The 18189-nt window shown below is 40.4% G+C and overlaps 1 protein-coding gene across 2 annotated transcripts in view; it reads left to right on the top strand.

Moving 5' to 3' along the window:
• Positions 1–18189, top strand: part of SPATS2L (spermatogenesis associated serine rich 2 like) — a 157848-nt gene that overhangs the window by 84535 nt on the left and 55124 nt on the right. For both annotated transcript variants that reach the window (XM_074144852.1, XM_074144851.1), the window contains one exon: positions 6968–7040. The gene's annotated coding sequence lies outside the window, so the exon portion shown is untranslated. The remainder of the gene's footprint in view (positions 1–6967; positions 7041–18189) is intronic.

The following is an 18189-nucleotide window of genomic DNA, read 5'->3' as shown; positions in this document are numbered from 1 at the left end:
TTTTAATGAAGTTAATTCCCAAAATAAGGTTACTCTTGGAACATGTGGATGAGTTTCTTGCTGAACAGAGAACTTTCCTAGTAAATCTACTAGGGTCATTTAACAGTGTACCTAGCATTGGTTACAGAAACTCTTTTACTGTTTCTGAGAGTGAAGAAAACTAAAATAAATGGAGATATCTGAGAGTCAGCCAGAGATTGAGGGGAAAATAAACACATCCAAATAAAACATTTGCAGCTGTGGAAAAAGACTGTTCCCATTTATCAGAAGTATGAAAAGTGTAGGAAGCAAACTGCAATTCTTGTAGGAAGTAGAACTTGTAAGTGTTGCCTTAAGCTCACTGTGTGAGAGCTAATGCTTTAGTGGGACCCACAACTCAGCCCTCTAATAATTTTGGGTTTCCAGTGGGTCCAGTTCTTCTGGCAGTGGACTGATTTCTGAGAGCCATATTTCACCCAGTGAGATACTATGTGTTTAACTGTGTCATATGGTTCAGTTATGTCTCTGTTATAGTTCTGTCACTAGGAATTAGATTAGACCCTTAATGCTTTGAGAAAAAAATGTTGACTGGCATTAGCTTAGGAGGAATAACAGACTGAAATAGTGACAAATCACTGTTAGGAGAATAAAGGTGCTTCTAGACTCTACGTGTGGACTTGCTTTTAAAAAAAGTGTCTGTAAAGAGTCTGAGGCCCATCTTGATGCTCTAGCTTACAGTAAACCAGGAAGAGTGTCATAGGCTAGAATGACTGGATATTCAAGTCCTTCAAGAGGTATAGGTCATAGTAAACACTAGATTTGGTTTGTTTTTTAAACTGTGCTATTTCATGCTAACTGAAGTGGTACCAGTTGTATGTCTGATTGCATTGCTGGCTCTCTGCTATGAGAGCCTTCAAGAACAATTTTCCTCCTTGACAAGACCACACAGCATTTACAGGTTTTCTTCCTCATTGCAGCTGTTCTTCATTTGCTGTAATTCCCTCCTGGACCAGTATTGAACATTAATCCTCTCCTTTGCCCTACTGTGGTATTGTTATCCCACTTGTGTCACTGGACAGAAATCTGACATAGGATGAGAGCTGATCCAATCCTGAAACTTCTATTTGGTTGTTTCCCAATTCTAAGGTCAACAGATTCTTTTGCTATAAAATCTTTGGCAAATATCAGATGAGAGTGGTTTTAGTCAGGGAACTTATGCTGCTTTATAATCTTATGCATCTTTTGTTGTAATAAGAAATGCACATTGTAAATGTCAACGTGAATTTTCCTCTGAAGGCTGGATCCTGCTGAGTATCCTTAACACTGCATTCCCTGGCTGGAGTTAGAAACTGCAGTGCACAAAATGGAACATTGCGGGTTAGTTGTAAAAGCAGGTAGAGTTCAGCTTTGGAGGATATTGTTATTAATTGACTGAATACTGAGGTGCAAAATGAGAATCTTGCAACTGTGTTGAAGTGAGGCTGTGGCAGACAAGGGGCACCCTCTATTTTCTTTGGCTACGTCAGATCTTAGAGTCTGCATTGGGTGTAAGGTTGAGGCTAAGTGTCTTAAGGTTTGACTAAGTCTCAAAACACGTGGAGGTTTGCTTTCCGTGTCCTAAATAAATGCATTGGCAATTAGGGAAGTGTGATTGACTCACTAGCTAGGCCAAAATCAAAAACCAAAAAATGTCCAAGTGCTAAAACCCTCAACAAAATCTCACTTTTTTGTGTATATCAGCAGACTCCAAATACCTTCTACATTCAAGCATTCGATAGGTTTTCTGCCTTCTGTCGACATCACACTAGATGTTCCATCAGTGGCCTCACCAGAGAAATAACCTTCAGTGAAAACTAGCCATAGTCCATTGTATCCTTGTGTTACCAGCATTCATCCTAGCTCAGCATGCCTCAGATTCCAGCAACAGACCTAGCTTTTAATTTTTGGGCGGGGAAAAAACCCCTGCAAACCCTAAACCAGAACCCAAATAAACTATTCTTAACATTAAATATAGAAGTGGCAGGTAGAGACATTAAAATTAAATGTGAGCATTGGACCCTGCAAACTAGCAGAACTGAAGTCTTCCACTCCTCCCTATAGTAGTCTTCTGTTGAGCTTGTGATATGTAGTGTTGAGTTCAGTTTAATGTTCAGCCCTGCAATATCTCTCTGCTTGTATGCAGGCTACTGCAGGCAGGATCTTGTGGCTTCTGCTTAAATTTGGAGTTGTGTTGGATGATAGCTATGTTTTAAGTTGGGGTTTTTATTTAGGACTGGAGGACTTTATTTTACTGCTGGCTACCACAAAGGTAGGAGCTGATTTAGACAGTCAAATAACTTTCAGTTAATTTCAGTGCTAATCTTTGTCACTGGACCATACTTAACACTGGACTATGTTTAGGGTATGTACTCAGGAAGGGAGGGATTGAAGGTTATGTTTATTGTTAGGATCTAGAAGGCTCATAGGTCTACTGTGGAATTAGCAGTTTCGTTTCTTGATCTCTGCTGTGTGACAAGTGTATTGTGAAACCTTGGGTTAAGGTTGAGGTCAGGGCTAGGCATTAGAAGAGAAGAGGTCAAAGAGCTTGTTTTACTCTTTCAAGAGTAATGAAGATTCATATAGGATGAGGACTCCTGTCCAGAGTGTTATATTGTCCATGGTGCTCTTTGATTCTTTTCTTTAGATTTATTAAGGCCTGCATCTTTATGAATAGCTGCTGTGATCTAGATTTGATTTAGATTTAATCTTAGTACCTTCTTCTGGTGCTTGTATGTGTTGTGTGTCACATTAGTATTAGGAGTAGAGAACTGTTAAAAAGGTCGGAGCGCAAGATCAGGAGGGATTAAAGTGCTTGGTTTATTTGTGTGTTCCCCGGGGCTGTAGAGCTGTGATGAGCACTGATTCCTGCTGCTTGCTTTTTTTTTTTTTTTTTTTTTTGCTTATATTAGTTTTGGTGCAGTTGATGTCACTGCGCTCTCTTTGATGTGAGGTTTGGGGATGTGATATCTGAAGCTCTGCCTCTTTTCTTTTCATACCCTGCAGTGGGGGACAGTGGGTTGAAGGTTTTGAGAGGGTGTTTCATGTCACACATGGCATTTGTTGGCCATAGATTTGCCACAGAGGGATATGGGCCACTGATTTTAAAGTGTATATTCTTATCCACAGATTTACAACATGCTTTCCTATTTCAGGGTCTTTTTTGTTTGAAAATAAAAATCACTTTAAGAATTGACCTTTCATTATGATGGGAAATCACCTTAAACATTTGCAGACGTTAAGCAACAGTATTTTCTTTGATAATACAGAAGTGAAATAAGTTTCCTTTTGAGTGTTGTACCTTTACTCTTGATTTCCTTTCTCCTCCCTTGAGTCATTATTTACTGCATAATGTTTTCTTTGATAATATGCCATGGAACACTGAGTAAGGACAAAATGGTGAGTTAGGAGGGTAATAAAATTATGGCGAGATGTCCCATAAGAATCCATTTAATTTTTTTTAAGTATTGCATCTCATTTGGTCAAACTTGATAGATGTAGTATTGTTTGGAAAGAACAAACCTTTATGACCTCCAATAAAACTTTTTTTAATTTTACATACAGTATATAGCTGCCTTGGTTATCTTCTTTTTTTATTTTACAGTGATGCAAACCAAAAACTTTTCACTTCAGTTTTTTGCTTGTGTTCCTTTGTCTTTTAAAATAGCCTTTAATAGTAACAGCCCTCAAAGGACAAGAATTACAATTCTAACTGGAATAATTTCATACCAGTGATGGTATTTCATACCTGAGACCACATTAAGAAATGGGGTTCTGAGATTGCCAGTCACTTTGGTCTTCAATATTTCATGAACTTCAAGGGGACAAAAATTGTCAAAAGAACTCACTGAGCAGGGAAAAAAGAAACAAATATTTTTTTTTAAGTTGTAAAACTCTTCTCATTTGATTTTTTCATATTTTAATTTTTCACTGAAGTTGGACCCATGACTTGGGTTGAAGGTGATCAAAACTGGGGTTTAGCAGGTGGTGTGTTATGCAGGAAAAAAGCAGGATCAGTAGAGTGCCTAAGTACAATAATGTGCAGGATCTGATTTGTTATCATAGAATCATAGAATGGTTAGAGTTGGAAGGGACCTTAAAGATCATGGAGTTCCAACCCCTCTGCCCTGGGCAGGGACACCTCCACTAGACCAGGTTGCTCAAAGCCCCATCCAGCCTGGCCTTAAACACTTCCAGGGACGGGGCGTCCACATCTTCTTTGGGCGACCTGTTCCAGTGTCTCACCACCCTCACAGTAAAGAATTTCCTCCTAATATCTAATCTAAATCTCCCCTCTTCCAATTTAAAACCATTACCTCTTGTCCTGTCACTACATCTCCTGACAAAGAGTCCCTCTCTGGCTCTCCCGTAGACTCCCTTCAGATATTGGAAGGCTGCTATGAGGTCTCCCCGGAGCCTTCTTTTCTCCAGGCTGAACAACCCCATCTCTCTCAGCCTATCTTCATAGGGGAGGTGCTCCATCCCTCTGATCATCTTCGTGGCCCTCCTCTGGACCTGTTCCAACAGGTCCATGTCCTTCCTGTGTTGAGGACTCCAAAGCTGGACAGAGTACTCCAGGTGGGGCCTCACGAGCGCAGAGTAGAGGCGTAGAATCACCTCCCGTGACCTGCTGGTCACACTTCTCTTGATGCAGCCCAGGATGCAGTTGGCTTTCTGGGCTGCCAGTGCGCACTGCCGGCTCATGATGAGCTTCTCATCCATGAGCACTCCCAAGTCCTTCTCCTCAGGGCTGCTCTTCAGCCATTCTCCGCCCAACCTGTATTTGTGCCTGGGATTGCCACGTCCCAGGTGCAGGACCCTGCACTTGGCCTGGTTGAACTTCATGCGATTTGCATGAGCCCATCTCTCAAGCCTGTCCAGGTCCCTCTGGATGGCATCCCTTCCCTCCAGCGTGTCGACTGCGCCACCGAGCTTGGTGTCGTCAGCAAACTTGCTGAGGGTGCACTCTATCCCACTGTCCATGTCTCCGACAAAGATGTTGAACAGCACTGGTCCCAGTACCCACCCCTGAGGAACTCCACTCGTCACTGGCCGCCAATTGGACATTGAACCATTGACCACAACCCTTTGAGTGCGGCCATTCAGCCAGTTCCTTATCCACTGAGTGGTCCATCCATTGAACCCATGACTTTTTTGTTCTGTTTAAATCCTAAAAATACCACCTGCAGACTAGAGACATTACTGGAATGAGTTAGATGGCCATATGTTGTCGTAAGAAAAGCAGTAACCATTTGGAATGTTGCTGTCTTTCTTGGTCTCAATTCAGGTGCTCACTAGACAAAATGGATGCATAGCATCTCCTTCATTCTTAACCCTTCCTTATGTTTTTTTGAAGGGGATAAATAGCCAAGTCTTGCCCTTGCTTGCACCAAAGAACAAAGTACTGGTAAGGGCATAGCGTAAGCCTCTTCCCAAACTCTTGGTTAGGGTATTCTGCCCAAAGGCATGGAAGTGGGTACGCTTCCCTCACCAGGTTTCCAGCTCCTCTATTCACCTCGTGGATCTGTGCCTGTTATGTAGATTCCAACATCCAGAAGTGCTCTTTAACACTGTGGCATGTGTGAGTACTTGTATTTCTTCATTGAGGCATCACATTTTAAATTGCTCCATTCATTCCTTTGATTCTGACCATTACTGTGACTCAGTAAGCCATGCAGAAATATGTGTTTAGATTGCAATGGACTTTGGGACCTAAAGCTGTGAGAGCCCTTTATTGTGGGAGCCTTTGCTAGGTGAAGTGCTGCAGGGAACACCTGGCTGTTTCAGATGCAGAAGCAATTAAGAGCTTTCTGCCTTGCTTTAAAACAAAACCTGTGACTCTGACAGGATTTTTGCACTCTGAAACTTCCCTATGGCTTTGGCAAAATATGTAGTTTCGGTAAAGATAAAATGGGACTAGAAGCGTGTAACTGCTGTCCAGTTTCATCTATTACAGAGTGAGTATTTTGTAATACAGAAGGAAAAATAAGTCTGCAAAGACAATCCAATTGTAGAAGCTGATTTCAGCAGTCAAGATGTTCAGAAATGTCATGTTATGCTTCTAGGGCTAGTTGAGGGGCTGCTGAACAGCTCTTACTCCAAAGCAAACAAGGACCAGTGTGCAACTCACTTGAATAGCAACTAGAAAGCAATAATTCCTATCTGGCATGCATAGTTAAATCATAGACCAGTTCATGACTGCCTTGCAACTGCAGAAGCGTACAAAACTTACCTATTACTTCCCCCCACCACCTGCTAATGAAATCAGGAGAACAGTTTCCATTCATCTGTGTGTGGACATAGACAGGCACTCAGCTATCCATGTGGCTCTATGTCTTTAACTTTGGGAAGAACTACTGTGAAATTTATACGCAAATCGGCAAAGGCCTTGTACTGTGGGCAAAGTGCTGGTGTCACTCTTTGGGCTTACCTTTGTTTCAGCTGAGTTAGCATTCTTGAGATAATATTGTTGCTTATTGGAGAATGATCACACTGAAACTGCACTGGTGCTGCTCAGAAGGATTTGATTAGTAACTGGTGAGTTACTGTAACTTGCACCTATGGCCCTCTTGCATTAATGGGTAGAACAGTTTGCATCACTTAAGGTTTATCTTGCTGCGTATCCCAATGTGCTGGCTAGTTTGAGTTTAAAATATATGTTAGTTTAGAAAAGGGTTTGTTTTAGCTGGGAGAATTGCATGTGTGGTCAAGACTGGGGCTAACAACAAGGCTTAGGTAATTGCCTAAGCTCTCATGGCAGTGAAGATACAAGCCCTATAAAAACTCATAAGGTCATCTATCAGCATCCCCACATGTTGACCAGAGCAGTAAGGAGATGAGGGATTTCTTTTTTTTTTTCACAAAAGTTTTTTTTTTTTTTTTTCACAAAAAGGAGAGACCAGTAAAGTAAATCATGAGTAAATTAACTAATTACTTTCTTTTCAACTTCCAGCTGGTTTTGTGGGAGATACAGTCTGTTGGAGAAGACAGAAAAATAAGAGCAGAAACTGGAGTAATTCAGAGTGGTAAGATACCTTTTATATCTCTCTTTGCTAATCATTGTGAGTGGTGTGTGACTGGGTAAGTTCAGAAACTTGTAAGTTGCGCTTTCAGCCTATACTTTTACAACTGAGTTCATCAGGTTTCTTGAGCTATCCTGCTAAAGTTGATCATAGATCATAGTGCCACATGTCAGAGTGATCACAGGAGGGGAAAAAAAAAAAAAAAGACAAATGCAACAATTAGTAAAACGGTGCTTTCTAAATTCCTTAGTATGTAGCTTTGTCTTTTTACAGAGACACAGATGTTTAATGGTAAATGTGCCCACTTTCACATTGCGCGTGTGTGTGATGGATAAGAAATTGGAAGGTACATTATTTATGTTCAATGTGGGAACAAGAAGCCAGAAACTTTGGGGCCGCCTTTCACCAGGGCAGTGCAGCCTATTTGAATGTCTCAGAAGCTGCTTTTGTTCCTGTTTTGTCTGCTGGATCTGTCTTCCACCACTGCAGATACATTTATTTCCATTATCTTCTTTCTCTGTCATTAATTTGATCAGCTCATACTATATTGTCCTACTGCTTCTCCTCATCTTTTTTTTTTTTCAGTTGTTCAAACTGCTGTGAAGGTGTGTCAGGGTTTGCAATTTAAAGTTCTGCTGAATCATCTCACACTAAGTATAGCCCAAGGTGATGTTCAGAGAATGATGGGAAAGGGCAGCTTCATAGTAAAAAAAAAAAAAAAAAAAATTTAAAAAAATTAGATGACCTATAGACTACAAAACTGAGAAATGGGGTCTCTGCAATTGCCTTAGTTCAGAGGTGGTCTGAACCTAATGTTTTTTGTCACTTATTTGGAAGAAAATATTTGTTTAAACATATGAAGTAATTCCTTTTGCTGATGTGTCTGAAAGTAGGCAGTTTCTCTCTGTCCAGCATGTTATGAAAGCATAAGCTCTGTCTGTTCCAAGCCTGAGTAACAGTGGGCTAATGACCTCATCATTCTGTGCAATTCTAATGGGGATGACCATTTTTTCAAATGTCTTTAAGGTTCTCCAGTTTACTTGCAGCTTAGGACATCTGGATTGTGTTCCTTATGAATAGCTTCCTGAGAAATCTTCAGTGAATCACTTAATGCCTCAATTTTATATCTGTAAAATGAGGTAACAGTATTCCTGCACTTAAGCATGGTTGTTGGGATGATAAATAGATTATGTATTGAGGTTTGTGAAATGCTCAGACTCTATAATAAATAGGCAGAAGCCAGACTTAATTGCACGTTATTCACTGCAGGAGGGCAGTTACACTGTTTCTGAAGGATTTGCTTTTTGCTTGCAACTTTTTTTTTCACACAGAGTTGCTACATGGCAAAATTCCAAAGCTTTTGGTGGTGGAAGGTTTACAGGGAGTGGCTGAATGGAATCAGTCTGTTAGTTAATAGTTTACTGGGCTAAACTCAGGAGCTGTGAGCTGTGTGACTTCCTCAAAGTAAAGAATTAAAAAAGATATGGATGCCCAAGTGGTTCTTACACATCTGCTGATCCAAAGTGTGGCCAAGTACGTGATGAAATGTTACTTGTCTGGCTACGAGCTCTATTTATTACAGCTAAGTGAATCATCGGGTCAGTTCCTGACCAGACCTTGAGCTGTCAGAAACAGATGGCCTGCCTAGAGAGCAAGATACCTTGGAAGCATCTCCACCCTTGTCAGCAATGTTACACAGTACAGAGATTTCTGAGAAGAGCAGTTCAATGATTTCAGTGAAAAGCTGGTAGTTTTTCAGCTATGCTTGGTCTTCCACATCACAATAATGTCTTGTGGCTCTGAAAATAGGGAAATTGTTGCTGTCTCATTAGTGCAGACCCATATTTGTGAACCAGATCATGTACTTGGAGGGGCAGTAGTAGGGAGGTCAGTAAAGCCCTCCGCCTTGTAAAGGACTGGTTTCCCAGCTTTGAGAAACCTTCAGGTTGCTATTAAAAGATGACTAGTGTTTGTAAATGTTCTTCCTGGAACTGAGGCCACAATTTTTAATCAGATCTGAAAATCTTTTCTTATAGTCTTTCTCCACCTCTCTATCTGTCAATAAAATGATAATAATAAATGCTTCCCCAGACTCTAGAGGTGTGCTAAGGATTATACTCAGCAAGGTATTTGGATGTAAAGTGCCATACAAATATCTACATAAATAATAGAATATGTATATTCAATATATACATATTGGGACAAGTTCTACACTGGAATCTAAGGAGAATATAGTACACCAATCTGGAATGGGTTTTCTGTATGACTTGCTGTGGTGGGTTTACCCTGGCCAGCAGCCAAGCACCCACACTGCTTGCTCACTCCCCTTACCAGGTCTCCGCAGTGGGATAGGGGGAGAAAATAGGAAGAACAAAATGAAGACAACTCTTGAGTCAAGATTAAAGAAGGTTAAATAGGTGAAGAAAAGGCAGGGGCAGGAGGGAGAAACAAGTGAAGCAAAGGAGATGGCATACCACCTCGCACAGGCAGACTGATGCCCAGCCAATCTCCAAACAACAGCAACCTTGGAAACAAAAAACCACATCTTTTTCTTCCTCTACCCCAGTTTTTACTGCTGAGCTTGAGGCTATGTGGCATGGAATATCCCTTTGGTCAGCTTGGGTCAGCTGTCCCAGCTGTGTCCTCTCCCAGCCTGCTGGCTGTGGGGGTGTAGTGGGAAACAGAGGAGGCCTTGACACTGCAAGCACAGCTCAGCAATAGCCAAAACACTGGTGTGTTATCAGCACTGTCATAGCCACAGATTCAAAACATGGCACCATATGGGCTGCTATGAAGAAAGTTAATTCCATCCCAGCCAGACTCAGAATGCTTACTTACTCTTTAATGTATTACTTAAAAAGAATTAGAAGAACAAAATCCTATTGTAAGATCTTAAGAACAGAGTTTTCTAGATTAGTAATGTTTTCTTGCATGTGATGTGACGTTTTCATTAATATCATGGGCACTTCTGAAACAGTTCAAAAAGACCCTAAGTACATGCTGAAGTTAATTTTTCACTGATCAATGTCTCAAAACATTTGTTTAAGTTTCATGGAATTCAGTAGCACTTAAGTGGCTTTCTGAAGAGGGGCTGCGTGTTCAAGTTGACTCTGTCCTGCTGTCCTGCAAGAGCAAGTCTGAATAAAGGTCTGATGTTTACACTGGGCAAATTATCTCAGAAACGGATAGTTCTGTAATTACCTATAGATGCATCTTGTTATTGTCTGTATAAATATGTAATTTTGTGCCTTAAAATAATCTGCTCTGTACAAGTTTTCTGAGATGGAATTGTATGCATTTATCATGAGGCTAGACAGATAAAATGCTTTCAAAATTAAACATTAAGAATTAGAATTATGTAATTATCCTAAGAAATTGAAAAATAAAAAAAAAATCTGAAGTAGGAATGAAATCTTAGTTCACTTCTGAAAAAAAACTTTAGTGAATCACTTTACTGTCAGTGTCTCTGTTCTTCCCTGCTACACTTTATTTTTAATCATGTGTGCTGCCGTCAATGAAAAATAACTGGCAGCTGTGTGATGCAGAGAGCTCAAGAAATAATTCAGATTATATTTCACTGATAACTTTGATCAATATCAAAGTCTGAAACTAAAAGCAGGTTGAGCTTTCACAGAATTTTCTGAAGAAATAATCGAAGTTAAATGAGACTCTTGAGATCTTGAAGAGATTTTTTTATTTTGAGGATGTTTGGACGGCTCTTTTGTTACTGCTGGCCATTCTTTATTCCACTTCTGTTAGTAGTAAGATGGATAAGCATTTGTTCCTGGTGGTGAAAAGCATCACAAAGGCTTTGGTGAATGTATAGCAGTGTGGTGGGTCTGAATGTAAGAATTTGAGGTAGCCATCTTCAAATCTTTTGCTGGATTTGTCAGTCGATGCTATCCAATTCCAGGAGAGATATGACATGATGAGGTTTAGTTGGTCATGTGGTAAGCACAGTGGAACGGAAACTTCAATGTCTTCATTGTCATGATTTGGGCTGGACTGGCCACTGAACAAATGACAGATGCTCTCTTTGACCTTTCTCCCTTCAGAGAAGGGAGAGCACCTCCCTTCACAGGAGAGGAGAATGAAAGGAAGAGAGAACTTATGGGTTGAAAAGGAAACAAAACTAATGAGATATTATTAATAAAATAATAAAAATATAATAATAAGAAAATAACAAAGTATATACAATCTATACAAACCGGATTGAGCTCTCAGGATGACAATCATGTCACCAGCAGACCCTGGGGAAGTCCCAGACTGGACTCAGTGACAGATGGGAACTAGATTCCTGATCTGGATCAAAGGCAGACAAACATACAGTCCTCCTCGAATGCTGGCCATTGAAGAAAGAGACTGACCCCTTTGATCCCCCAGCTTTTAAGCTGAGCGTGATGCAGATGGGGTGGAATACCTTGTTGGTCTGTTTTGGATCACCTGTCCTGTCTGTTCCTCACAGGTGCAATCCCTCTATGCTTTTCTGCTTCCAACCCTCTAACTTTGTATGCAAGGAAGTTAGCTGACCTTGGTTGTTATAGCAGTAAGTATAAGCAGGAGCCCTCTCTGCATACCATTCCGTGATATTCACTGTAAACGTCAGACCTTATCTGCTAGAAGCGGACACTGTCTGAAAAATACGCCATTAATTTCAGAGAGTAGAAGAGGCTTAACTGAAAAGTAAAATTGCTGAAAAGAATTTCTCATGGCTTTTCAGTGCTGAAGCACTGATTTGAATTAAGGTTTCCTTGAATTGATGTGGAAGAGTGGACATATTCATAAAAAAGCAGCTGGCAGTGGAGGCAGGACAGAATTTGTCGTCCTCCAGTATGTTCTGAAATGGTTCATGCTGTAAAGGTTTGTGATAAGAGCAAGTAGTTTTTCTTCGCCGGTGATAAGTTGCATTTTTGTTCTCTCTATGGAGAATGCACTTGGAATAGGTTGGAAGAATTGTGGATATATTTATCCTCAGCAGGAGAGGAACAAACACCATCTCTGAGGGCATTAGGATGGAGTGTGTGTGCTCCTAGAATGGAAGACCAAGGCAGTAATTTGTGCCCTGTCCAAAAGCAGGGTGTATGTGGCGATAGTTCTGAAAGGATTCTTGTATTTTTTCTCCAACCGCACAGTTCAGGCAGTTTAAAAAAGAGCCAAAGTGCTCCCTGTTTGCTGTTCTCTGATTGTGAGCAAGGTGGCTAGACTGTCTGGTCTCAGTTAATGAGCAGAATCTCTGGAAAAATAATGATGGATAAAGTTCAGGTCTTGGAACAACTCTATCTCTGTCAACTCTGCATATTTGAGGAAGACAGCTGGTGGAGCTGAATCTCTTACTGTGTAAATTGCTTCTCTTACATGGATTTTTTTTTTTTTTTCTTTCTCATTGTTGGAGAGGAGAGTCCAAATATTGAGCAATTGTAGAGCCAGCTCTCTTCAGCCAAAATCCTTGGTTCTACAGATGCCAGTGATAGAGCTCTGTTAACCACAGAATCTAGTCACAGCTCACATCTGATGCCTGTAGAGTCAGCTCTGCACATTTTGGTATGTGGCTAAATTGGAGATGTGAATTTGTGGCAGTTCTGACTGCATGGTTTTGTCTACCATAAAAAATCTGTACAAATGACTGCCAGAACTGCTCTTTGTGAATGAAGATGATAACTTTATGCATGCCTGCATGACAATGTAGTCAGACACTTAAAAAGAGACTAGCTGTTCAGGAATCACCTTTACCTTTATTTGAAGTGGCTGTAGAAGAGTGAAGGAAAGACATGACTGATTCAGGGCCCTACTTGACAATAAACACTCGTCAGCTCTTTTGTGACTGCACAAGCCACAGTAACTTCCTGCTTTGATAAGTTCAACTTCCCTTATCCCAAGTTTTGCTGTGATTTGGGCTCTCTAGGGAAGGATAAGTGGCTCATGGGGAATTTGATTAATTTTTTGGAGAAGCTTTGTTCAGCAGAAATTTGAGAAATGTTTCAGTTATGATGAAGTAACTCCACCTACACCAACAAAACCCCAGTTTGATTGAAAAATTCTTAGCCAGCCCAGTTTATTGTCTGCTAGTTCTTACTGCTTACAGGATGGCTAGAGCAAGTTGAGATACTGACAGTTTGGCTTGCTTAGTGTGGTAACTGTTAACTGGCACTGTTTCTTTGGTAGTGCCTACATGCAATATATAGGAGCTTGTAAGTGCTATTGTAATGTTGCTAACTTGCAGCAGTAGGAAGAGAGATTTAGCAGTTAGGGCGATTTTGAAGTTCTCAAACAAAACATACTTTTCTGTGCGCTTACCTGAAATGTGCTGGTATCCATGTTTGCCCAAGAAAAGTGGGTATGGCATCCTTTAGCACATTGACAGTTTCAACAGGTAGGGCATTGCTGATAACTGCAAATGAGAGCTTAATTTGATGCTTCTGAACACTAGATTCTGTGGAGCAAATAATATGTTACTTTATCCTACAAAGCTATGTTGAATATTCCTTTGCAGAAATTCTGGACAGATGCAAAGTAAAGGTCTGTCTAATGTGCCACAGATTTTATCAATTCAGGGATTGTAGCATGTCAAAGATCACTTCCAGTAAATGGGCAAAACCAGATGAGCTGAGAAATGCTCCAGAGTATGTATCTGTGCTGTACAGTGCAACTGGTCTTACCTGCCTTTGAGAAAAGTATCCTCAAAATAAAACATTTATTTCCTTTAAAATTTTCCTCAACAGATGAACCAAATACCTTCTTTTTATTCATTTAATAGGATTACTTCATTTGCTGTGCACGTGCCGTGTTCATTTCCATGGTTTATTCAAATAGCTTGCTTTATCAGGATTGCCCTTGCCAAGTTAAGAAATCTGTAATTTTTTTTTAAAGCCCCTTATATGCCTGCCTAAACAAGGGCCTCAGTTCATGCATGTCAGGCAACACTTCATGTGCTATTGACTTTCAGAAGCAGAAAAGTTTTCTGGTATTGTCTCTTATAACTATTGGGGTGACAGTGGGAGGGGAGACCGGTTAAGGTGCCTTTGCATATTTTTAGCAGTACACAGTCTGCATTGATTGTACTTTTACAATTAATTGTGATGTGCCTGGGTAGTGCGGGCTTCAGCTGAAAAGAATATTTGGTTTCTTGGGTTTTTTTCTCTAAAAAAGTGCAGTTCAAAGTCCAGTAAATACTGTAATAACCACTTATTTTAATGTGTAATAGCAATTAGGTTGAAGGACTGTATGAACAATAAGTCATTTTAGATTAACTTATTTAATGCTTTTTGTTGTTTCCAGGAATACCTTTTGTTAGCATAGGAAATCAATGTTTTCCTTGGGGGGAGGAGAGGAAGGCTAGCATTTGTTGTAAATCCGGGAATACCAAAACATCAGTGGTATTGCTTCCAGTGCAGTGTGTGACTCTGTGGGTACTGTTAACATGGGAATACTGCTGGGCCTGTGTCTGTTTATTGTGGATACACATCGGGTTATTTTAATAGAAGAACTTGTAAGCATTTTTAAGAGGTTTTTATGTAGATTTTGTGTATATACATGTATATATATATAAAAATAATTCAAAATACTGCTCAAGGAAGAACTTGCGCCTTCTTCAAAGGACCTGTATGAGGTGACTTGGTCTTAGAAAATGAAAGGCTGCATTTAATTTCAGTGTTCAGTTTTGGAAGGTTCAGACTGCTCTGGTGCATTTAAATCAAGTACTTACCTTCAAGCATATGCATAACCTCACTGACTAGTGAAGTATGCTAACGTATGCTTTGAACGTACGTTAGTCACCTGAGGCCTAGCTGCATAAAGCTTCTTTAGGTCTGTTTTGCCTCCAGTTGAGTATCTGGCTTTATCAGTATTCATCAAAAGCAACTTACTTCAGGGAGCTCTTTCAGACCTTTGGTAAAGTTCTTCCCTTCCCCAAGCATAGACCTGCCAACTCATCATCACGAGTGCAGCGCTTCCCCGAGTGCTTGGCCAGGACAGCTCTGGCGACTGTTCAAAATGCTACTGCCCAGAGGCTTCTTCTCTATGTCTGCAGCTGGGGGCAGCTCTGCTGTGCTCTCCTGTCCTGTGGGCCCAGCAAGCCACTGGTGAAAGTCCATGTTAGCTCCTTGAATTCAAAGGAGTTGCTCCAACCTGTATTTGCTGAGAATCTGCCCTGCGTGTCTAACAATGGTAAACTGGCTCTTCAAAGATGTCTGAGCAGGAGAGAAGGAAAGACAGTGTGGACTTAGAACACTTAATAGAAAGTAGGCTGAAATGTTAATAGCTCCAGGAGTTTCTCTGAACTTGAGTCCCAAGACTGAAAATTTATTTTTACCATTACACTGTACCAGTCTGCTGGTTGAAGTTTGATTCCTTGTGGTAATTTTGTTTCTTAACATCTAAAACAAGTGTGAATTTGAACGCTTCCTGATATTTGCTTTTGTCCCTCTGTTCTTACTGTTTAGAGGAAGCACTGTGATTGAGGCAAGCTATACTACTACATTACATACTTCACCGTTAGCATTCCCATCTCATACTCTTCTAGCAGCCCACACTTGGGCAACCGCAAAAGCAAATTAACTGACACCGTCTCTTGGCGTGCCGTTCTGAGCTGAAATAGGAGCCAACGTAAATGACTTTTAATGACTCCAGCCCCTGGCAAGAGTGGCTTGGAAGGCAATATGTAGTTTGTAAAAAATGAAGTTTAACCTTTTCTGGTTTTTTTTTTCTGGTTGTGTGTGTTTATTTTTGCAGGGGGTTCATGCAAATGTAGAACTTGAGTAGATCATATTTTACCATTTCACTGCTCTTTGTCAGTATGTTTGGCAAGATTCCTTCACACACTTGAGGAAGAGCAAGATGCTAATGTTTATTTTGGCAAACATTGCTGTGGAAAGTGACTTTTCTCAGTCTGAAATCTTCTTTCCAGATCCCCGCATACCTCCCTCCTGCGTATCAGAGAGGACCATTTTACTGGCCATGTAGCTGAATCCAGCTATTCTGAGTTGGGTTCAGCTCTACTAGTGAGATACATGTAGTAAACCCAGGAATTTTGGACATCTTTGGTTTCTGCTGAATCACACTGATGCTCTTCAGATGCCCCTCTAGGATGCCAGCTAGCAGAACATAGGCTCTGTGCTCTCAGCGGTGACTTTGTTGCAGAGTAGGAAGGGTATAGAGCCCCTGGGTGCAGTCCCTAAAGTGGAGAGCATTGGGAGCCAAGCAAGTTGCTACTTTCTCCTGAGCAGCCACTGGCAGTTGTGATATTGATGAAGTGGTGCTGGAATACTTGCCTTTGGACCTCCGGAGTAGGGAAATGCCTTTGCTGGCTCTTAACTGTTTCTAGGAAAATAATATGTGGGCTTGAGGGGAAGATGAAAACTATTTAGAGAAATTTCCCTTCTCTTAAGAATGGCCCAGGGATTAAAGCACACACTTCTAGTGTAGCAGGAGACTGGTTTGGAAAAAGCACTGATCTTCAGTATCTTTAGGCTGGAGGCATTCTCTTGTCACTGGGCTGCTGGGATGAGTTTTTTCAGTCTCTTCCATTTGAGCCATTTCATTTTGTTGAAGTAAACATTTATCAGATGAATTTATAGAACAAGACTCCTTCTCTTTCTTTCAAAAGTTCTGATTTTAATGAATTGATAATTTCCTACTGTGAAATGAAAAATTGTTGGGGCATTTCCTGGCTTATTGTATTCCAGCATATTAGTATTTTTTGTGGCTTAGTATAGCTTACTGTGGAGTAGCATTTCGGTGCCATTGGTGAGTGTTTCCTTCTTAGGTAAAAGGGTGGCATAAATTCTATGGGTCAAAAAGAAGAGCAATGGGAAGCACTGTCACCTCAGTTTTGAACCAAATGTGCATTTGACCACTCTCATCCTTCCAGAGATATACTTGATAGCTGTTCAGGTCAAATCAGATCATGCACCTCAGCAGGGTCACAAAGCCAAATGGATAGGGAGTTCAAATGCGTGATGAAATGTATATCAATTGAAGCGGGAAACTGTTGGCTTCAGATTACTGGCATTCTGCTTCAAATGGCAACAGTTGTGCAGCTTTAAAGAGAGCCTGGCTTGAAAAGAAATGTTTGGCTACTAATCAGTATAGTAAAGGGGATGGGAGGAATTTCCAGAGGTTGAGCCTAAGTCACTTGGCTGTTTGCTAGGGAACAGCCCTTATATCATATAAATACCCTTTCATGGCAAGGCCTGATACTGTACAATAAGACTCCCTTCCAGAAATTCAACATTTTTTGAATCTGAATTCATAGGTTTTGTTTAAATGTATTGTTACGTGTGTTTTGGGGGTGCTTTTCAGTGTTTAGGATGCTATTTATTTTTTTAAAATAATTGCGCTTATTATTTTATTTTCAAATTTATTTTACTTAAGATATGATTATTTTATAAAGCATTTTAATATATTCATAGTTTCCACCCACTGAACTACTACTGAACTGACTAGAATGTGTTCTTAGAACACTCCAAGTTAACTAAAGTTTTGGTGTTCAGCATTTAGCAAAGACTTGATTAGCTTTTCTGTAGTAGGATGTTTCATGGCTTCATAAAGTTTGAACACCTCTCCATTCTTTCTGCCTCTTCTCAACAGAGATGGAAGGTGGGAGATTGATCTGCCTTGTAGCTTTATCTCTGTTTTTGCCAACAGTATGACATAATCTCTTGGTTCAAATTTGTGGTATCATTAGAACTACCATGATTGAATTTAAGTGCAATTTAATACAAGCTTGCCAAACAACAGAGAAAGTGAACATTAATGAGAACTCTGCAGGTTTATGGACTTGTAATTGCTTGCCCGCCATGCGAAGAGATTGAGGATCACTCATCCTAAGCTCATTGCCACCCTACAGTAGTTGGCTGCTATCCTCTGGACACAGTAAACGGATCATAATAGGCTACACGAAATTAGTCTGTTTGGATATATGTATAGTGTGTATTTTTCATGCACAGGTGCAGAATGTGAGGTCATGAATCAAAGATAGTTTTATGGATGGAAGCCAAATAGGTATCAAAGGAAGTTCATATCGCATGGAAGCAAATACTTGTTTACTAACAGTACAGAAGGTGACTGCTGGTGTAAGAATGTATGTGTATTGCTAGGGGTTGTATGTATATATCATTAGAAGAAAAACAAATTTATTCCAGTAAGAGGGTTGCTG

This window comes from Numenius arquata, chromosome 3 (assembly GCF_964106895.1).
Source record: "Numenius arquata chromosome 3, bNumArq3.hap1.1, whole genome shotgun sequence".
NCBI lineage: Eukaryota > Metazoa > Chordata > Aves > Charadriiformes > Scolopacidae > Numenius > Numenius arquata.
Note: the sequence above shows the minus strand (reverse complement) of the source record. Positions and strands in the feature narration are given on the sequence as shown.